Raw genomic sequence first — 23,022 nt, 5'->3', positions numbered from 1 at the left:
ACAGAAATTATGCAGAATTTCTATTATGAAACACTAGAAGCTGAATAAATATGAAGCTTTTGTTTGGTAGCTGCTTCTGCAGGGGAACCCTATAGCCTATATCTAGTTAGTGATTTGGCCTTGGGCCTGAAACACCACCTAATAACTTTCAGTTGTCTGGTGAAAAATGTAAGACTGGATTCCTTGGACTTAGATAAGTTATTTTTATTTTTAAATAACATTTTTAAGCTTTGGAATATCTGCCTTATTCCATTGTACTTTCTTCTTTGTAGCCCTGGTTCTGAGTATAGCTTTAAATATCTGGGCTGCATTTTTTTGTTGCATATGCTTCCTATGTAGCTGTTATGAAGAAATTTTTATAAAACTTTAATTTAGTGATTCTTTAAAAAAAAAAATTAGAACATTAAACTTTAAGTTACTGGTGTTGCATTTCCCAGATGAATATTGCTGCATTTGGAAAAGCTGCCCTGCTCACTAACTAGAAAATGGGGACCACTAAAAGTTTCTCCATTTCAGTTCATATTTATTAATAAATCTACATATGTAGATTATGAGGCAGCATTTTTTGTTCTTTAGAAATAGTAAAGAGATTTTTGTAATATTTCATGGGGGTGACAGTATCATTGCCATGTCTGATCCTCCATGGGGGGATTAAATAATTGCATGTGTCTTGCACTGATTTAGATCCAGTGCTTTCCAGTTTGCTGATGTAAACAGATCCAAGAGGTGTAATGGAACTGCCCAGGAATGAAGTAGGCAGAATGTGGCCTATGACATCTCTTTATACAGTTTGCTTTCTTCTTTCCTTCTTCAGTGATGGAGTCATATTTCTCCCCTTAATAAAAATATTCTTGAAGTTACCCTGACCAAGAAAAGTTTTAAAGTTACATGAAAGCTTTTTACAATGATTTTATGGATTCATCTCTTAACAAGCAGAAATTGATTTTTATGCTGGTAGCCAACAAATTGCTGTGTTTAATATACATGTATATGCAAGGAATATCTTGAGCCCTCTGTGCTTCTTTTATTGGCCTCTAAATGTGTTTTGAGGTTGTGTGTGGGTTTTTTGGGTTTTTTTTGTTTTTTTTTTGTGGAGGAGGGAGATACTACTTAATTTCTAAGTATAAAAACATGACTATGAAATGCTAACTTCTAATGCATATTCCACATCTACAAAACTAAAAGCAATTAGCAAGTTATAAAGAGCCAATCTTTGCAGCATTCAAAATTCAGCTATGGTCTATCTAATGCTGCCTTTAAATCTTTATCCTGGAGTTTCCCAATAGATCTGGAAATGTCTATATGCATTCTGCAAACAGAAACACATCTCTCTAAGGCTAACAGGCTATCTTTATATCTTTAGAACTGTTGTAATTCCATCCAAGAGCTGTTGAACTCCAGGCATTCCAATGCTGTATGGATATATGGATTCCCTTAATTATTAAAATTCCAATGGAAATATCGCCACCTTCTTTTCTTTGCATCTTTTAGCCTGAAAGTTGTAGATATTCTGTAAAATTAACTAAATTACATATCAGTAAAGTGCTTTATGAACGTGCTCATTGTTTGAACAGGTCTGCTAGGCCTGCTTTCCTCTTAACTGGAACTATTATTTTTTTATTACTTTAAAAAAATAATTATAACAGTGACATAGGTAGAATGTTAATCTCATTAAAATAATATAAAAATGGAAACCCATAAATTTTAAAGCTTTTCTATAAAAGGTCAGCAATGCCATACTTGAGGTGGTGCTGATTGACTTGAGATGGACCCTTCTTTGCAATTAGGATTTTTTTTTTTATCTGTGCCATGGTGACTCATGAATTGCAGTGATAGAAGGAATAAATTACAGATTATTTATTGCTGTATTACATAAACTTGTTAGTCTCTGGGTAGTGCATATCTAGAACTTCTAACTCTATCTAGAAAAGATACAGGAAAAGGTTGTGTCATTCATGTAAGTCACTTATTTTGAATTTGGATGATGTTCAGTGTAGTACCAAGAAGACTGAATTCTTGGCTTCTGGTTCTTAGGATGATTACTCAAAATCCAAGGTGTCTCTGCTCTTTGTTCCTTCTGCTTCTGCATTTTACCTAAGTAACCATGCTGCAGATCCCTCCATATCTTGCATCTGAATGTGCCATTGCTTTCTAGAAAGTCATCTGAGTGATGGAACACAGCTCATGGTGTAGCCCATCTAGAAGATAATTCTCAGTTTCCCTGACACTTGGCCTCCCTCTGTATTCAGGTGCTCTCATTGAAGTGTGTGTGTGTTGCTCATCTCAAAATCAACTGAGTTGTGCAGCCAAGTCCTGGAAGTTCTGGGACTGGCCAGAATTAAAAATAAATGCAGCCAGACAAGCCAAAAATGATTGCTCAAGTCCTCTTGCTCCTGGGGCTCCTGTCAAGAACAGCTTTCCTTGCCAACAAATGATCTTGCATCAGATTTATGGTAACTGATGCTTGCATATTCTTACCTGCTGTATATAATTCAGGGCCTTCCACTTCATCTTCTTTGCCATGCTGTAATGCAGGGGACTGACCTTGCTTTGCAGAAGATGGGTACAAGATGCTCAGGGAGCCTCTCTGTCAGGTACCAGTTCTTCCTGAACACCAGCAAAAGTGACTAACAATGAACTGTTCTTTGTATACAGTCTGTGTTTCATGTTTGATCCACTTAAAAATTCAGTCCTGATGGATTAGGTTTGGTCTTTACTGCCCTTTTAATTAATTTGTTCCTAAAAATGGTTGACTTGCTGTGTCTGGCATAAAATCAGGGCATAACGCTGATATAACTGTACTGTATAATTCAATTAGAGGAACATATTTATTTATTAATACATGCAAGTTGTCTCTATTAAATGGTGTCCTGAATGGTTTAAATGTGTGTGTCTGATAATAAAGGGTTTGGCTGTGTCCAGTAAAGAGAATCTCAGCAGAAGTCAGAGACAGGGGAAGCAATCCCCTTCTAAATCTTAAAACTCAGGGATGGTCAGGATGATAACCACTCACTCCTAGGTCATACACCACGTACTATTTATTTTACTTTATTTCTCAGTTCTATGTTACTTTTATCTGCTTTTCTTTGTTTTCCTTTATATTTTCTAGCAAGTTTAAGATTCCCATCCCTAAGCCATTGCAGGAAGGGCACCCGATTAAAAATTTGATAAATTACTCCTAGTTATACGATTTAGCTTTCCAAATGTTCTTAATTCCACCAGCGTTTTTCTCCTCACTTGCTCCATATGTTCATTTTCTGTCATCACCAGCTGTAAGAAATGTTTTTGGCTCTTCAAGCAATGTCCAGTTGCACGCTCTGTCTTCAAGGCTGCATGGCTTTTAAATGACAATATTAATTTTTCCTTTGCTAGTAATACTGTTTGTTTACCTGGGAAGCTCTTTAACTGAATGTTCCACTATTTACTGTTTCTGAGATAGGTAAATAGTCATTAGTAACCTCTGACTTGATTTAGCAAGAGTATGTTTAGTTATTTTTTTAAGTTCTCTTGCGCTTAAAAATATTATTTTTAAATCTCTCTATCCTTCTGGAATTAGGCTCTACCAGGGAAATAGTCTAGGGGAGCTCAGCTTACTGTTGTGTAGCTTAGTCTGGTGCTGTGCTTCTACTCAATGATACTTAAGTGCCAAAGGATTCAGAAAACTCCTGGTGGATATGAAAGGCAGTAATTAATGTACATTAAAGAACTAAAGTTGTGGTTCTCAGGAGGATGAAGTTAGGTGCCTTTTTCTGGCCCCTACTTTCTTATCGTATCAAATCAGTCCATTTGATACCTGAAACAGAGAAGACAAAAAAGGAAATGTAACAGTTAATAAACACTAAAAATCACACCACTTCTCTATGATAATTTCTGATGCCTGCTGAATATAGTATGTACTCTTCTCCAATAAGCAGGTATCCTGCTAATGTGGATTACTGTTTTGGAATTGAGTATTGTCCTAACCTCAAAATTCAACTTGAAACACAGAATCTGAAATTTCCAGATTTGAGTAGAATTTCCTACTTCCTCTCATCTATGGGTGGAGAAAGATGACATTTTTCTGTATCAAAATATTGATATCTAGATATTCTTATTGTATGCACAATTCTGACTGAGAATTGTATAATTCAAGTATTATAGCTGTGCCATTTTCCATACATGCTGGCAGGTTGATTTGGAGCACAGCAAGGGTCAGAGTAACAAATTTTCTCTATGAAAATCAGAAGAAATGCACCAGTACTGTCTCTTCTAGAGAGTGGACACTTCTCTACTCATCAGTTGTTCTGTGGAGATGGCCATATGCCTGGCTATGGCATTGTAGCTGTATGTGTCTTTGGGTGAATACATAAAATTGACATTCTTGCAGTGATTTGCATTTATTACAAAAACTGGGGGAGAGGAGCAAGCTGCAAGATCATACAGATGAAGAGAGAGAGGGGTATTGAAATGAAAAGCTGGTTTGAAATGCAGATATTTGCTTAAGCTGAAGGCTCTTCTTGAGCTAATTTGGCCCAGAGACTATAAATTTGATTTTGAAAATGAAATGAGTGTCCTTATCACTAAGCTGTTGAGTTCTCTGAAATACAGGCCGTAAATGGAACAAGTGTACATGTTCCTTCAGCTTCAGATAATTAGCTGAATTGAATGCCTGTCTTCTCGTTTTGACAAGAGATTTCACTCTTAAATGCTCCCTGTCTCTGCTATTAAAGGCATTCTGTACATGCCATGAAAGATTTGCTTATGTCTCAGTGGTTACAGCACTCATCTGGGATAGGGGAGATTGGCTGAAGCCTCTGCAGTAAATGGGGCTGAGAATGGGCATTAATACATACCCCACATTGTGGGAAATGCTTTAAGTGCCTCTTCTGGCAAAGGCATTCATTTCAGCCTTAGGAGACCTTAAATTTATCTCTCTGCAGACTAAGAAGATGCTCACAGCTTAGGAAAGTAAATCATCATCTGACTAGGCCTGTGAACACTCTGCCTCTCCATTCTGACTAGAAAAATATGATCCCAATACTTGCTGTAGGCTGGAGTTTCCCAGCATGGTGAGCAAGGCTAATTTAAATTTTTTTGGCCACAACAACCCCATGCAGCGCTACAGGCTGGGGACAGAGTGGCTGGAGAGCAGCCAGGCAGAAAGGGACCTGGGAGTCTGCATTAACAAGAAACTGAACATGAGCCAGCAGTGTGCCCAGGTGGCCAAGAAGGCCAATGGCATCCTGGCCTGTATCAGAAACAGCGTCACCAGCAGGTCCAGGGAGGTGATTCTGCCCCTGTACTCAGCGCTGGTGAGGCCACACCTCGAGTACTGTGTCCAGTTCTGGGCCCCTCAGTTTAAGAAGGATGTAGAGGCCCTGGAACAAGTCCAAAGGAGGGCAACCAGGCTGGTGAAGGGACTCGAGCACAGGCCCTATGGGGAGAGGCTGAGAGAGCTGGGGCTGTTCAGCCTGAAGAAGAGGAGGCTCAGGGGAGACCTCATTGCTGTCTACAACTACCTGAAAGGAGGCTGTAGCGAGGTGGGAGCTGGACTCTTTTCACAGATGACCTCCAACAAGACAAGAGGACACAGTCTTAAGTTGCGCCAGGGGAGGTTTAGATTAGATATTAGAAAGAATTTCTTCACGGAGAGGGTGATTAGGCTATGGAATGGACTGCCCGGTGAGGTGGTGGATTCTCCGTCCCTGGAGACATTTAAAAAAAGACTGGATGTGGCACTCAGTGCCATGGTCTAGCAACTGCTCCGGTGGGTCAAGGGTTGGACTAGATGATCTCTGAGGTCCCTTCCAACCCGGCTAATTCTATGATTCTATGATAAATGCCTTAATCTTTTAGTTTAGGAATTTACTACTCTTTATCTGTGCCCCTTTGAATTTACTGTGTTAATAGGATTGATTCAGCTGAGTATGGTTACTGCCACAGGTGCCAACTTGCTTCTCCCAAGTCAATCCAGATCACAGGAATTCAAGGGATAGAGCTCTTTCTCTAGAGAGAGCAATTACTGTTGAATTTGTACTCTGTCGTAAGAAAAAATTTTCACAAGTAGGATCAGAACAGGGAAGTATTTTCAGGTTGGCAAGAAGCAGACAACCAAATAGCAGGTGAGTTCTTTTAGTCACTGCTGCAGTTTATTTTTCTTCTTCAGTGCTAAATATGTCAAGTGGCAGGCTTTCTCCAGATTCCATTAACTGCTTTTAAATGGTGTCACAAGCAGAAGGGGAGGTCAGGAAAAAAAAAAAACAAAACACAAGTGAAAGCTATCTTAGCTGCAGGTAAAAGCATGTTACAGGAGAGAAACTCGTATATATTGTCCCCAGATTACTGAGCAAAGTAGTAAGGCAGGACAGAAGGAGGCAATCCTGACTGTTCCCTAAGTGAAGTCTTGTTTTAGTAACCAAATCTTTCCTTTGCCTAATGGCTGAGTTTACTCTTACTGTGAAATGTCAGAGGGATGATTAGCTCAGGTTTTTTTATTTTTTAAGGGAGACGCAAATCTGTTAAACACTGGCAAGGATTATGAGATCCTTTTAATTACAGCAAGTAGGTAAAGACTTAGTTAACTTAGGGGGGTGGGGAAATTGTTGGCTTTTAAGGAATATTCACAAAAGTTGCATGATGTTTTCTGACTACCTCATGTTGTGAAACAGCTTGTGGTACTGGGTGGCTGAAACTTTCCAAAGAGCTTTGATGGAAACCTCCCTAGGTGACCTCTTATGCCAGAGTCATAGTAGAACAACCAATTTCACAGTTTAAAGATTAAATCTGCAAACAAAATATGTATATTTGAAGACATTTATTTGCTTGTGCATGTACTAGAGTGCTATGTAACCGCCAAAGTCAGATTGTTCAAGGCATAATGCAAATGTTTCTTTTGCCAAAAATAGTATTAACAGTTGAAAAAGTGAGTGTTGCAAACAAATTTTTAATTCTGTGAACAGCAGATGAGTTGGGGATTCGTCTCCCCCAAATTATGCAAGAATAAGCTCTGGTGCTGATCAAACTAAAATGGGAAAGCACCAACTCTGCAGCAGGGTCACCCCTGGCTCAGTAGCTTTCTAAACCATCAAGTGATCAGAAGCAGTGCTCCCATCTGATGCTTGTTTGTTTAATGTATTTCTCAGATGGGGAAAAAAATAAATCCATGTTTCACACCTTTTCAAGTCAGCAAATTGAACAAAAAAACTGTTTCAGCTTAACCTTTCCTATAAAAAGTTTCAGAAAACATTCAGTATTGATCTCAATTTCTTAGAGTTATTTCAAAACAAAACCCTCCTTTTCATCCTTCTTTGAAAATAGCTGAAGAGGAAAATATTCAGCAAGTTTGAGGGTATTTTGCTTGTGGGTTTTTTGTTTGTTGGTGTTTTGGTTTTTTTAGTCTGTTTCCTTAAATGAATTAGTCAATACAAACAGCCAATTTCAGTTTGGGGTTTTTTTTCTTTGAAATTGGCAGGGACAGAAACAGCATTTATGAAGCTATTGGCATGCACATCTTATTCAAACAATGTGTATAATAAACCTTAATCTGAAAAACTCAGTATTTCTCCATCCTGTATCGGAAACTGATGTGTTGTAACCTTCTCAGTTTTGTATACAACCAGGAAAATCAAAGCTTTTCTTTTAAGTATTTTTTGTGCTAGGAGTAAGGGTGAAAGGGGTTCAGCATAATGTTAATCTCTTTGTAGGTGTTGAGCTGTAGGTGTTTAAGACTGAAAGTTCTAAGCACTAAATATCAGAAAAAACTGTATAATGAGTAGATATTTTATAGATCTGAAGTCTCTAAAGTTTCTCCAGGCACTGTTACAGCTACCAGAATTCTTTCCAGTGAGATGCATCCAGATCGTAACCTAGAGAAAGCCTTGTTTAGATTCCAGAACTTTCCTCCCAGATGTCAGAATTTAATAGACAAAGCATAGAATAGGAGATTAAAAGCTTCACTCATGAAAGCACTTTTTAAGCAACAAAATGGTTTTGTTGAAGTTTGGGAGGGGTGTATGAATTCACTACTGAAGTACTTCTGTGAGTGAGTTGGGTTACTTAAAAAAGAGAGGCAGGATGGAAACTCTTATTAATTGGATAGATTAGGATGTAAAAGTACTAAACTTCATAAGATAGAACAAGTCATGTCTAAAGCTAATGGGGATCTAAATTGAGAGTGTTTTCACTCTTATGTCATTCATTTGAAATCTAGCAAAGTCTGTCCTGAAGTTATTATGGTAATAATCTATTAATAATAATAATTTCCTGTATTAATATTATTAAGAACTGTCATGGTATGTCTTCTAGCTCAAAACATTAAAACAGAAGATCAGTAGACAGCTAAGTCAGTGTCTCTTTCTAAATCAAATAAGTCAAGTTAAGTTTGACTGGATTAGTCAGGGGAAAAATAAATCTCTATTGATGTATTGCTATGGGAATGCAGGTGTGTTACGTTATAGTTCTGGTTTAAAAAAAAACTGCAAGGGTTTTTTAGGCAATAAAATAATGTTTTAGCATGTTCCAGAGATCCTGGCTTACATTTTGCATGAGATTATTAGAACTGCTTTTATATCTTATGTGTGTATTGCATGTACTGTCTGCATCTGTGCCCAGCTTCCTCCTTGGCTGTAACTTCTGAGCTTGTTGGCTTATTTCTGCCATGGGTGGAAGACTGAAAATGTAAAAAAAAATAATTTTTACATTACAGTTTTAAGCTCTATCTGTGATAATCTGCTCCACTGCAGTTACCTCAGCACCACTCCCTCCCAAAAAACCCACAAAAAAACCCCAAAACACCCCAGCTATTAGTTTGTGTACTGCAACAAATTAATAGAAGAAACGAATATAAGCAAATTTAATGTGTATTTTGGTGGAGGAGTGTTTAAAAGAACAAGGGTTCTTTTTGTGGACATTGGGAGACAAAGTGAATGAGATGTTTTTGATTAATATAAACATCTTTCTGTAAAAATAAGACTACTGGATAAAATAAAATTGTATTTGCTATGTATTTTAGCTGTGCAGTGAATTTTCTCATTGCATCAAACCAATGTGGGATGTAAAGAGCCTGAAAATGCTGCAGGCATGGCAATAAAATTTTTATTGGTCTTGGTGTTCCTGTTATATCAGGACACGAATGGGAATTAGGAGAAAAAGTTATGCAGGGACTTACTTATTGGCACAAATACATATGTTTCAATAATGAAAAAGTTATTAAATAATAATAATTTCATGGTAAAAGTTTCATTCACTACACAGAATGTACTGCTGGCTATTTTTATGAGATAAACATGAAGTCTTTTTCTCTTGTGTTTGACCAGTTACCCATCACTGATGATGGATCTTTTCCTATGTACTGCAGCTAATTAATGTGGGGTGTTCTGTTTGATTTCCTGAAGGAACAAGATACACCTCTGCCTCCTTTGCAATAATAACTTCTGGTTTCCACCTATGTCAACCAAATTTAGTAGAGGTGTTAAAGGCAAGATGTTCCTACAGGCTTTATGTAACTAGGCAACCATATCACAGAGCCCATATTCATGGCTTTCACTACAAGAAAGGTCATAGAATAATCTAATCACTTGATTAGAAATCAGGAAACATGCTGGTTAAAATGGAGTTATTACTTCCCAATAATGAGAAGCTTAAATTAGATTTTACGGATTATTAATCATATTAAAATCCAGTGTTGTAATACAAAAATAGGAAAACAAGCTTCATATACTCCTTGATATTTATATATTTGAAAGAATGGGGGAAGTACTGAAAGTTGTGTCAACATGGGTGGCTTAAAAGGAAGGTTGTCACATGGAGCCAAGAAGTGATAGCAAGAGGTGAAATTTTATAGTGTAGGTGCTTAGCAAAGCTGCCTTTTCAGAGGAAAAGAGAATCTTGAAACGTGGTATTTAGATGCCTACCTTACCATGTTTTCTCTGAAAGAAAGCTATTTTGGGAAAAGCAGAATAACCAAGCTGTCATATATAATATTCCTAAATGTTGTCCCTGCTTGCAGCCATTTTAAGTCAAGTTCTTCCAGAGAACATCCCAGTTACTGGATTTTTAGCAATCCCTGCCAAAGTTTTTGTACAAAACCTTGTACAGTCTCTGGAGTCTGTGAGCATCTAATGTTTAACCTTCTCTGGAAGGGATTCCCTACCTCTGCTTATACACAAAAAGCATTGCCTCTTGTTTTGCTTTTCCTTCTTCCTGCTCACTTTGTTTAACAATCTCTGGTCATTAGTTCTATCAGAGGACCCAACAGAAATCTCTCTATACTCATTTTCTCCTTGGTACTCATGATTCTATACCTATTTATTATATACTGCCTCAGTTTCCTTCTTCTGATAAATGATGGTGCAATATTGACACCATACCTCTCCTACATCCTTATGTTTTTCTTCACTGCCTTCCCCCACTCATCTGGTGGTGTTCCTGGGATGGCAGATCATACCCAGGTAGTTTTTGAGACAAAACTAAGCTCTGAATTTATATAATGACATAATGGCATTCCCTAATGGTTTTCTAAAGATTCTGCACTTAATTTCCTGTGGATATGGATAACATTCTAAGCTGAAGTCCCAGAGTCCATTCTTCAGATAGAAAAATAAATAGTATCCAATTTAATTTTAATTTTCCCTAAAATTTGCTTTTATTTTTCAGTACTGCTTGAGGTTAGGGGAAGGAGGAAGGAAGAGGGGATATTTTTGCCCCCCAAAGGTAAATTTACTACCAATGTAATAATTGAGGCTTAAAAAAAAAAAAAAAAAACCTAAATAAACCCATTGTTCTGATGATGTCAAAATATTTGCTTAAGCTTCTACTGTAATATAAAATGGATAAGTTATCACAGAATTGTTCTTGTTGGAAAAGACCTTTAGGACCATTGAGTCTAACATTAATCTAACTCTACTGAGTCCACTGCTAAACCATGTCCTGAAGCCCCACACCTGCCCCACTGGAAACACCTCCAGGCGTGGTGATTCCATCACTTCTCTGGGCAGCCTGTTCCAGTGCTGGAAAACCCTTCCCAATGAAAAACCTTCTTCTAATACCCAGTCTAAACCTCCTGTGACACAGCCTGAGGCCATTTCCTCTTATCCTATCACATCTGACTCTGGGGTCTTCTCCCCACCTGCCTGCACCCTCCTTCCAGGTAGTTGTAGAGGGTGAGAGGGTCTCTCCTCAGCCTCCTTTTCTGCAGACTGAGCAACCCCAGTTCCCTCAGATCTTCCTCATAAAAGTTCTCCAGATGCTTCACCAGTTTCATTGCCCTGCTCTAGATGTTCTCCAGCCCCTCAATGTCCTCCTTGTACTGGGGGGCCCAAAACTGAACACAAGGAGTTGAGTACAGGGGCACAATCACTTCCCTGGTCCTTCTGGCCACACTGGTTCTGGGTCAGGTCCTTTTGGGCCAGGTGGGTACCCTTCAGCTCTAATCAGAACCAGCAGAGTGGCGCAGCGGGAGCGTGCTGGGCCCATAACCCAGAGGTCGATGGATCGAAACCATCCTCTGCTAGAAAGGATTTCTTTTTCTTTTTTTTTTTTTCTTTTTTTTCTTTTTTTTTTAACTATTTTATATCTAAACCACCCTCTGCTAGAATGGATTTTTTTTTATTTTTATTTTTTATTTTAACTATTTTATATCAAAACCATCTTCTAGAATGTTTTGTTGTTTTTTTTTTCTTTCTAAAATTTTAACTCTTTTATATTTGAGGGAGCTGGCAGGAGTGCTCACCAGTCCACTTCCCATCCTCTAGCAGCCACCCTGGCTAACTGGGCAGGTCCCAGTAGCCTGGGAATTGGCAGAGGCGATGCCCATTGACAAGAAGGGCTGAAAGGACAATCCAGGGAGCTGTGAGTCTGGCATTTCCCACATTATTTTCCTGGGCCAACTGGCTAGATGTGGTGTGGACCAGTGTGGTCTTCACTGAGCTGCAACCAGGTCAGACTCACAGTTCCCTGGATCCACCTTTTAGCCCTTTATGTAGCCAGGGGTCCCATTTGCCAGTCTCCCAGCTCAACTGGGCAAAAAAATACCCCAGCACATCATTGCCAGCCACTAAGAAATACACAAGCCCTCAGCACAGAATACATCAACACATTCTAACTGTAATTTATCAGCTTTTAAACATCTGTACACAAAAAAAACCTTTATTTTAGGTGCTTAAGAAGTGATCTCTAAAGCAGTTTGAGTTTGGGAAATAAATGAGGTACCAGATGAATTTGCCATTGGTCTTTAAAAAGAGAAGAAGGGAGGAAATCTGGGGAGTTGTGACCCAAGTTCAGGTTACTTCTCAAAAAAAAAAAAAAAAAAAAAAGGCTATTAATATCACTAACAAGAATACAAGCAGATGAATAACAGTTATGGATTTAGGTCAATTGATCCAGTTTTCTTCTACAGCACACTAACAAGTGCTGGAGACAAGGGAGAGTGTCTGAAGCAGCAGTTGTATTAGCAGCAGTTTTCACCTTTCTGTAAGTAATGGCAACGATTTTAGTAAATCTTTTCACCTGACATTCTCATAAGCAGCCCAGGGATCCATACCCTAAATATAATTTGAAATATGCCAAGATGGATACAAAACTGTCTTGAAAAACGTATGGAGAGTAGTTATCAGTGATTTGTTGTCAAAACAGAAGAATATTTTAGGGGAGGTTTCCTAGAGCTCTTGGATTTGGTATCAGTCAATACTGTAGTCAGTTTTTTAGAAGATAGATCATAGCCTATGGTCATTAGATTTTCATGGCTGAAGAAATAAAGAAAACAAGTCCAGATTATTTTTAACAATTTTAAGATGCAGTCTGAAATTGTTTCCTTAAATACAGGAAAATATAAAGCTTTACTCTGATAAACAAATTAAAAAATACACAAGTGAAAAAAATGTGAGAGGGGTACCAGCCAGCAAACCTGTAAGACTTAATTGTGTTTTATGGTGTTCTGGTTTGGGGGATTCTATTTCAAGAAGGACATAGAACACTTAAGTCTAGGAAAGAACAGAGGTCTGGAAAGCAGTAACTGTGAGGAGAGACACTGATTTGAGGCTGTTGTAACTAAAACATGACAGAGAATATAAAATCCCCGATAGTCCAGAAAAGGTGATTATGGGATGTTTATTCAATTTTTCCTGTAATGAATAACTAAACTGCATGACTTTCAACAGATGTTATGTCAGCCAAAAGCATCAACAGGTGTAACAAAAAATTAAAATCTTCAAAGTCATCTCAGGAAACTCCAGGCTGAGGTTGCTGAAATTTTGGGGAATAACACAAGGGATGTCTCTCTTTCCATCCCCAGTTTTTACAGGAATTTCCTGACCCGTGTGACACTGAATGCTGTTGGAAAGAAAATATTATGGTAGTTGGCTGCTTGGTGTGACACAGTCTGTTCATACGGATATTTCTAAGCTCTATGAAGAGAGTTGTTAAGAGTGGGGTGCAATAAGTGTAACACTGTCCTTGCTCAGCAGATTTTCATTACAAAGCCATGACTTGGTGGCTAGGAAAACTCATTTTAGGCAACTGGGGGAGGCACCACTAAAAATGAAAGGCTGGTGTAATGAACTGCTTGAAAATGTGCAGCCTTGGCACCAGCTTTGGAGAGTCTTGAAAGCAGGGTAGAAAAATCTCTCTCGTGAAGAATTGCAGGTATGGTTGATCATGCTTTGCAGGATAAACATCAATATTTCTTGAGTTTTTACAATCCCATCAGTCTGTGAGGAATCTTGCTCTCAATCTCAGAGAGAGAATAGATCATTTGTAGTGTAATCAAACCTCAGAATTTAGGGGATTTTCAGAGAGATGACAGAGTGATGACTTGTCAAATGTGTCTCTGGTCAGCATGCCAGTTGGCACCAGTATTGGCAAGGAGCTCAGTTCCCCTTCTGGCATCAAAATGGAGAGTTGGATTTTTCAAAGTTGAGTTGTTTGGTGCCAAGCTCTGTTGATTAATCTTGGTCTCAGAATGAGAAATGTTTGAGGATAAGCAATTTTACACTTGATGTCAAGTGTTAACTTGCTGAATTACAGTATCTTTCTATTCTCCTTAAACTGTAAAAACAATTAGGAGTGTTAAGTTCTGCATCATCTCTCTGTTATATTGGAATAATTCAGGTAGTAAGACTCAGCTTATAAATTCCAATTTTCTTCCAAAATGTGCATCACGCATAAATTAAATATTTAAAAGGAACCCAAATGAAATTAAATTTCTCTCCCTTTTCCTGGAGATTCCTGCCTATACTTTTTGAAGTAAGCCAAAGGCAAACAGTAAGTAAGCTTGAAGATAGATGTCTTTAGTACATGCCTGTGTAAACAATTAGAGTACAAAAATATACACATTAGTACATTTTAGAATCTCATAGCATAAGAGTGTCAGCTGGAGAATACTTCAGATTAGTTCTCTAGGTTCTTCAATGTGAATTTGGTGTTTGCTTTGAATTTTAATACCCCCAAAAGATTAAATAATACTTTTACCTTTTGGAAAGCAGAGATTTTGTTATAAAACCTGTAGAGGAAATAAACATAATAATATTCACCTAGGGCCTGCTCTAACTCACATCAAAGATGAGACAAAAGCTCTGCTGAAAAGTAGGCTTATTACATATACTTTAGGAATTTTCTCAGTCAATTAAAGTGGGACTACTATGACCCTGAGGGGGGCTCATCATAAAGATGCAGTTCAGGAGAATGTCACCCTGCTGGATTTCTACTTATTCTGCTGAGTTTGGCTCTGTGGAAGAGCAGCTGATGTTCCTTTGTTTTCCCCTGGCATGTTTTACATCCAGCCTAAATCATGCTTTGTCATTTGCAAGCCTTTATTTAAAATTTTGTGAATGTAAATCCTTCCTATTTCTGGTAATACCAGTACAGCCTAGAAGGATATCTTCACATTCCCAAGCTGCTGAAGACAGCTTTAAACTAAATTTGCTGTGGGAGTGGAAACTCAATACATTCCACTTCTACCAGTTTGATGCAAATCTCAACAACAGATGCCCAGAGCCTGGAAAAGGATCCCAGGTCAGCAGGAGAAAAGCTGGAATTCTAGGAGAGGACAAAGGAATTCTAGCCACTCCAGCCAGTATCTCATCCTTAACAGGGACCTCTCTCTGTACAAACCTTGGTAGCAAGGGGAATAAAGAAGAGGAATTAAATGTTCTTCTGCCTTCAGGACTATGGTCTCACAGGCAACGTGAGACTTAGTGGGATGGCTCCTATTATGGGACTGTTGGAATGGAAGGATATATGGAAGGACAAGCAGGGGACATAAAGGAGGGAGTGTCACCAGACCAGATCACAGTCACAGCTCAGATAATAGGTATGATACATGGTCACTACATGATCACTGCCTTATTTTCTAACAGACTGCACTGAGTGTAATAGAACATGGTCTTTCATTTAGGATTGAATTTGACAATCATATTTCTGTATTATGCAGGAATGACTGGGAAGTACAGTCCAGAATAATTAGGACTGACCATTTTATTGGAAGTGCTGTAAAAAGTAATGTCTTGGAAATATATCAGCATACAGCAAACTCAGCAGAGGGTACACTGATGTTGCATTTGAAATACAGATGTAATCTGTAAAACTATACGATGGGAAAAATATTTGAGTACAAAATGTTGTAACACTTCAGAAAGTAGATGGCTGGCCTACTTCTCACTAGAATATTTCATCAGTTTCTGAATTTCTCATATCTTCAGCTAGACCAGAACATTTCTCTGCTAAAATGATCTGTCTGTACAATATTAAAAATATGAGGGAAAAGTTTTGCAGGAGGAGGGAGTGTCTTTCAAGGAATACCTGAAATTCATTCTTTTTCTCAAATAATTCAATTCTGTGGGGCTTCAAATCTTCAGATGCCCTTGTCTAATCCAAAAGGGGCAAACATGTGAGCCACCACACTGCATATGAAGGTGGTAGGTGATTTTCTGTTACCAAGTAAACCTGAAGCAATAAAATACATCCAGGTTGCACACAGGTGTTCTCTGTTCCCTTACCTGACCCTTGTAAATGTCACTTCTTCAGCATGTGAGGAGAGAGGTAAGGCTGCTTAACCTGGAATTTCCAAGGGAATTTGTTCTTTTATAGTTCAGCTATGTGCATAGCTGTGTCCCAGCCTCATAAAGAGACAAGGAGAGGGAATGGGTCCATTCCTATTGCTCACATCACCAGTGTGTATTTGTGTGGTCCTGTGCAGGGTGGATGGGTGTCTGGCCAATGCTTTGTTAATCTTCATTGTTCTAAACCAGTGTCCTGGGCAGGTGGGGGGTTTTGTCCTGAATTCTGGTCAGTCACAGTTTGGGTTGTGGCTGTATGCCTGGTTTCATTGTTGTTAGTATGGGGTGTTCTCAGCTGATAAGAGCTGGCTTGCTTTGGGTCTTCATCTGAGATAAAAGCTCATAGTCTCAGGTAGAATTTGTTTTTTCTAATTCGTATTGCACTTAGCATCCTCAAGATAAGCACTGTGCTTTTGGCTGAATTTAACACCACAACCCCTCACTCTGCTTCCCCCAAAGAAGAAAAAAATCAGCAAAATAAAAACCACCAAGCTCACACAAAACCAACCAACTAAAAAAAAACACCTCCCAGTGCATTGCAGGTCTTTGGTAGCAGTGATGGGCAAGAACCCTTTCAGTAGTCTACAAATATAATTTTTCTCCTAGCATTGATAAATAAGTAAGTAAATATTAAAAAACCTTTGCCTTAGTTTTCATACTCTACAAAGGGCTTTTGGAGAGCCTTGCCTACCAGACAGAAGATGTGTAATAAATGTGGTCTGGGTGGAGTTCAGCAACATTCCTGACAGAACACAGGCTCAAGGTTTTTTTCATGTTCTATCAAAACAACAAATAAAATTTTAGAAGTCTGTGGGGTATATTGGAATGTATATTAACACATCAAAACCTGAGTTTTCCAATCTTAAAAATCATTAGTTCATCTTAAATGTTAATGGAAGAGAGAAACTGTTCCTGTAAGAGGCAAGAACTATCCTTCAGGTTAGTGAATATGATGCTGCAAGAGGAACACACCAACCATTCCCCTTTCACTACAAAAGCTTTGCCAAGGTTTTCAGTTTAACTGAGATGCAACTCCTACAGAAACTTTTGGTGCAAGGACTACATTAGCCTGGGATGTGTAAGAATCAGACTTTATGTCTGAAAATGTGTGTCAGAAAAAAATAGAGCTGTAGTTCAGCTTTTAAAGTGAAGATGGAAGTGGTGAGCTGATCCTGGGTTTCCCATTTCACTGCTGTCACCTTGTCAACTAAACTGAAGGTGGGTACAAATCTCTGTCAGACACTCACTCTGTGGCTGTCTGGATTTGAGAAGCTCCTGTAAATGACATTTACATTAAATGACAGAAATGGGCTTTCCTACACAGTTGTAAGACAGAGGGATTTGTACATCTTTTTACCTTAAATAAAAGTACAGCGAGGAAAGATTTACCTCAAATATAAACCAAATGCTTGGGCCAATTAAATCCCACTGAATTCATCTGATAAATATATAATTCTGCATTTCCTTGTGTATTTTGTGGAGACACTTTGAATATATTATGTCTGTGCAATAAGTGACATGATCTCCAGTGGGCATGGCTGTCCAGCATTGTGGTGGTGAGTGTATTCTAGAGATAGACAATAGGTACCACCTTAGGATGGGGATTGAACTGTGCATTTAAACTTAGAAATAAATAGCAATTACAACTTCCATTTATGTGGTGGTTTTAGAGTATTTTGTATCAATGTGTCAAATTAGAAATCTGATGTAACATCAACTATTTTCAAAAAAGTAAATTGCTGTGTGGAATGTCTAAAAGAACCTGATCAGACAATGGACTCTGGACAGTCCAATCACTGTTAGCAAGGTTATCAGGAGTTTTGTTTCCACAAAATGCATGCTCTCATCTACCCACAGATGATGTAGCTTTATGTAAGGATTTTACTGCTGAGTTTCTGTGGCTTATGTTGGAGGTCATAGATTAGATAAGGCAAGGACGTATTTTAAAAAATCAGCCAAGAATGATCTTGGTAAATAGGTCCTCTTAAAAATAAAGATTATATAGGCTATGGATGCTTATGTCCCTCCTGTTACTGAACACCTTAGAGCTCTTTTTTGATTGTCCTTGCAGCATCCTTCATCTAAAAAAATAAATAATTATTTTTTGCAGCCTAGCATGTCAGGCACACAGTGTGGGATAGTCAGGCTACATGTGTGGGATATACCTGAGCCTGTCGAGGTGTGACAAGTCCTTAACAAGGGACTCCAATCTGTCACTACTCAGCTATGATACAGGGTTTGAATTGTCAGTGTACAGCACAATGTTTTAGTATTTTTGAGCTAGTTCAGTAGAGTTGCAAAGTGCTGGAGAGGCCATTGAGCACGTGGCTTGCCAGAGGTACCTGTGGGTTCCTTTAGTGCGAGAGAAATCTGAATGCACTTCCCTCCAGCTCTAACCTCTTCCTCTTCCATGAGATACTTTGCTGCCATTTAATACACAGTAATTTGTAGTGCAAAGACTTTTTTCATTTCAGAGCATTTTCATGAAGGAATCAGCTTCCTGATGGGAATAACTAACAATGGCAATTTGGAGACAGTTTTGTAATCGCTTTTTTCAAAATATTTTCACATTGCTTTTTCTGAGCATGGAATTACTACTGGTGTATTTTTTTGCTTAATAAGTAATCTTTCATGACATTGCCCAACCAATTAGACAATCAGTAATGCATCTCCAGAGAGCAACAACAGTACAATTAATGGAAACCACCAGGTATGATGCTGAAAAGGGACTGCTAATGACTCCTTACTGCTCCTTCAAAATTGCTTGAGCTGGTGGAATGGATATATTTTTCCTTGCTAACAGAAGGACAAAATTATTTGTTTTTTGTTTTTTTTTCTAAGCATAGCCAGTGAGCATTCCTGTGCAGGAACATAATGGTTTAGAGATATTATTGTGGTATTGTAACTACCTGCTCTGTGCCTCCCCACCTGTTTTATCCAGCTCTAACAGTTTTAGTTTGTGTGCAAAATTTTCTTATTTCTAATCTTTAATGCAAAAGGTGCTTTTCCTTTCATGATATAAAAGAAAGACAATGTTTTTCTAATGATGTCAAATTGGAATTTTGACCTTAAATATTCATGAAAATGTGTACCTGCTTGCCTGGTTCCAGCACACAATCCTGCCTGTGGGGATGTTGTGTGAAGCAGGGTCAGAGCATTAATCTTTGCCTAGGGTAGTTAAGAGAAACATTTGATCTGTTTCTAGAGTACTGTGGCATCTGGAAAGGATTCATCTGTGCAACTGCTGAATCAGTGCTTTATTTCCAGTAGTAGAAATTAATGTAGGTGCTAACAGCACTTTGCCAAAAGAATGACTACCTGACTGAGAGATTCAGAACCTTACAATAATGAGTTACAAAGGAATTCTTCTAGACTGTCAGAGCTGTTTCTTTCAAATTATTACCTCTTAAACTCTCTCTAATTATGACTCTCCAAAATTGGACCTGATGTGAATGAGGAGTTAGACCAGAGGTTGCTTTCTACTGACTTGTTTTTTGGGTTTTTTTAAGGTCTTATAACTTCAGTCTATGTGTATACATAAAATACTTGGAGATTTTACAAGAGTAAGAGGATTTCTGGGCTGAAAGAGTTTACAGAAGGATGTTAATACCTACAGTACGTTATATGAGACAAGCTGGAGGGAGTGGACTGGTGAGGGGCAAGTTCAGAGGTGGCTTCAGTAGAAAAGGCATTTGACAAAATAATTAGAGGTGTGAGGAGCAGGAAGGGCTTTTAGAGAGGAGGGGAGGGTATGAAAAGATAGATAAAAGGCAAGTTTCTATTCGAAGAACAGGGGTGATCTTGCCACATAATAGAGTAGCTATGTAAGTGTTAAAATACTGTCAGTTTTCTTCAATCAAATAACAGTATTTCAGAGGACAGCTTGTCCTGTGTTAAATCAGTGATAAGTTGGGATAGTCACTGATAATAAGATTTATTAGCATCACAGTAATACTTTCACTTACAAACTTTTTTCTTTACAGTGATATCCATGCCAAGTGTTGCATTTAATTTAAAATATTTTATAATGTTAACCTGATTTCAGTTTAAATGCATTTAAGAATCCCATTAATCGGAGCTGTAGAAACAACTTATCATTTAATGACAGATTTAAAGCTGGAAACCTTTGGAAGAATTCTACTAGATAAGCAAGTCTTAACATTTCTGAGTTTCTCTCTTGTTCAGTTAGTATTGGGAAGATAGGAAAAGTTGGAGTGCAGTACTACACTATGTAAAAGAAATCACAGAGCCATTGAAGTTGGAAGGGACCTCAGGGGGCCATCTAGGCTTAACCCTAGGCTCAAGCAGGGCTACTTGGAGCCAGTTTCCCAGGACCATGTCCAGATGCCTTTTGAGTATCTCCAAGGAAGGAGACTCCACAACCTCCCTGGGTAAACTGTGCCACTGCTTCATTGATCTCACAGTGGAAGTCTCTGATGTTCTCCTGTGTTTCTGTTTGTGCCCCTTGTGTCTGGTCCTGTCACTGGGTGCCAATGAAGAGAGCTTGGCTCCTTCCTCTGTGCACCCTTTGGGTACTTAGATAAATTCATCAGGTCCCCTCCAAGCCTTCTCTAAGCTGAACATCCAAACTCTCTCAGCCTTTCCAGGGATGCTCCAGTCCCTTTACCATCTTTCCAGCCCTTTTCTGGACTTTTCCAGCATATCCACATCTCTGTTGTATTTGGGAGCCCAGAAGAGGACACAGTGCTCCAGGTGTGGCCTCACCAGTGCTGCCCAGAGGGGAAGGGATGACCTTCCCTCAACCTGCTGGCAAATGGAAACTTTTTGGTATTGCTGGAGACATTCTGGCCCTTGTCAAACGTGGTTTTCCATGGGCAATACATTGCTCAGGCATTCAGCAGCACAAGCTGTGCAAATACCCAAAACAATCACTTACTGTTTTCACAATAAGTAATCAATCCCAGGGAAGCAGTTGTTTGTGTGGAGTCATTTTTTTCTATATAATTTCTCTTCTGTCAAAGAAAAAAAAATAGGCACTCTGAATATCAACTGAAGCATTCAAGGAATACTTCAGTTCTGTGAAAAATATGTTAGGCTTTCAAAACTTCTGCATTTCAGTGAAAGCATTTCTGGTTTTGTTTTCATGGGCAGATCAGGGAAGCAGCTTTGCATGTGTGAGAATCAGTTTCAATTTTCTTCTTCAAAGAGCTTAGAATAGCACCTGAACCTGCTAACATGGGTTAAGGACTATCCCATTCCTGCCCATTTCTGTCTTAGAGTAGAAATTTTTCTTGTGGGCTAAAAATGTTCTTCTATCCAAAAGGTTTTGTGGTTTGTTTGTTTGTTTTATAGCTCTTGTTATATGAACTAGATCTCAATGGAAGCTTTAACCTCTTTTTTTTTTTTTTTTTTTTTTTTTTTTCCTAATGACCTCACATTGGTAAGAAAGGAAGCTAAGACTTAACCAGTAACCACTAACTCTGCTTCCTTCTATAAATGGCTCCTGTTTGCTTTATGAGCATGTGAGTTCTGCATTGTGAGGAATTGATCAGTCCCAGGGAAAGTGCTGCTTTTGGTCTGTGTTAATCTTTGTCATCTTTGGCCATGTGTATTTTGTGTGCACTTGATTGCATCTTTGGAGCACGTGTTCAGCTTTGGTTAGACCTGAAAATGCAAACCACACAAGCCCCATCCACCAGAGAGTATGGGAGGAATCCCCTGGCTCTCAGACCCCACCAGTCTGGTCCTAGCAGCCTGGGAAGGTGTCTCCTAAGTCCAAAAGTCCCATCAGATCCGTCTTGCAACAAAGATTTGTGGGCATTTGGGATATACAGAAAAATTCTTCAGTGGTACTTTACCTTCTCCCTTGTAAGCCAGACATAAAACCAACAGGGCAGTGAATAGAAACTCACAAATAACCTATTAATTACAAGCAAGATAATTAGTCTGAAAGTCAACTATGTGAAATTCAACTTGACAGTATTTCTGGAAATTGAATTTTATAGTTTCTAGACTTTTTGTATCCTACTTTGGATGCAAATATGCAGTAATGTGCTTTTGTTAATGGATTAAAAAAGCTGAACGTGTTAGCTTTGCTGAGGATATAAGGCAGCTGTATTATTTACATGTAAAAAAAGTGCTTTTTCAGTATGAACTGTATGCCATTTGAAGAAAGTTGTGCTATTATAAAACATTATGTGAAAGCCTAAAATATTCAAATGTAATTTACTTTAGTAAAATGTGTAATTGGTTTTCATTCTAAGTTGAATCATTTTTACTTGCGCAACTTTTAATAAAACACATGATAATTATCTTGGGGCCAAAAAGGCCAATAATGGACAAATTATTAAATCCACAAAGTAGTGAGTGCTGCCTGTTAAAACGGGTGTATTACAGCCACTGCCATGTGCTTGGAACTGAACCTTGCTGGGAATTCCTGTAAATTTCTTCTGGTATTAAAAGTAAACTGTCTTTCATCTGTAACAATCTGACATGTTCAGGTAACAGATGGCTAGGAAGGCCTTACAGTTGCTTTTTCCTCCATAAAGAAGTGTTAAAAATGAAGCATATCATCTATTTTCCTCTTCTGTTTAGTCAGAAAGTTAGAAAAAGGGCAAAGTGATGTATTGCAGGGCAGGTGCCCACACTCTGACATTTCAGATGTGATTATCAAAATGCAGCACACTGGTTTTTGAGGTCTTTTTATAAAATGAATGTGACAGGAGTTAGTGTAATCTCAACACTGCAGTGATTCACTGGGGTGAATGCCATAGTGGGAGTTCCTGCAACTCCGTGGCACAGGTTCCAAATTTCTTACTCTGTACACCTCTACAGACTGCTATTTGGGATTTTCTTAGAAATTGTCTTTTAAAGGCAGCATAGTCTGCAGACTGAGGCTTTCATCTAATCTGAAATTCATCCAGCTGACTGTATATGGTGTCTCTCAGCAGTTGCTTTCTCCCTCAAGGACAGCATCTTTAAACAATGCAAATTGCACAGAAGAAATCACATTAGTAATGAAAAGCTGGATGAC

The 23,022-nt window shown here is 38.5% G+C and overlaps 1 long non-coding RNA gene and 1 other non-coding gene across 3 annotated transcripts in view; both read left to right on the top strand.

Annotated features, from left to right (window-relative positions):
- Nucleotides 1-23,022, top strand: part of LOC139800340 (uncharacterized) — a 214,015-nt gene that overhangs the window by 7,789 nt on the left and 183,204 nt on the right. The window lies entirely within an intron of this gene.
- TRNAM-CAU (transfer RNA methionine (anticodon CAU)) lies at nt 11,417-11,488 on the top strand. The gene has a single exon. It is a non-coding gene; the product is annotated as a tRNA-Met (tRNA).

The sequence above is a fragment of the Heliangelus exortis genome, chromosome 10 (genome assembly GCF_036169615.1).
Source record: "Heliangelus exortis chromosome 10, bHelExo1.hap1, whole genome shotgun sequence".
NCBI classification, from domain to species: domain Eukaryota; kingdom Metazoa; phylum Chordata; class Aves; order Apodiformes; family Trochilidae; genus Heliangelus; species Heliangelus exortis.
Note: the sequence above shows the minus strand (reverse complement) of the source record. Positions and strands in the feature narration are given on the sequence as shown.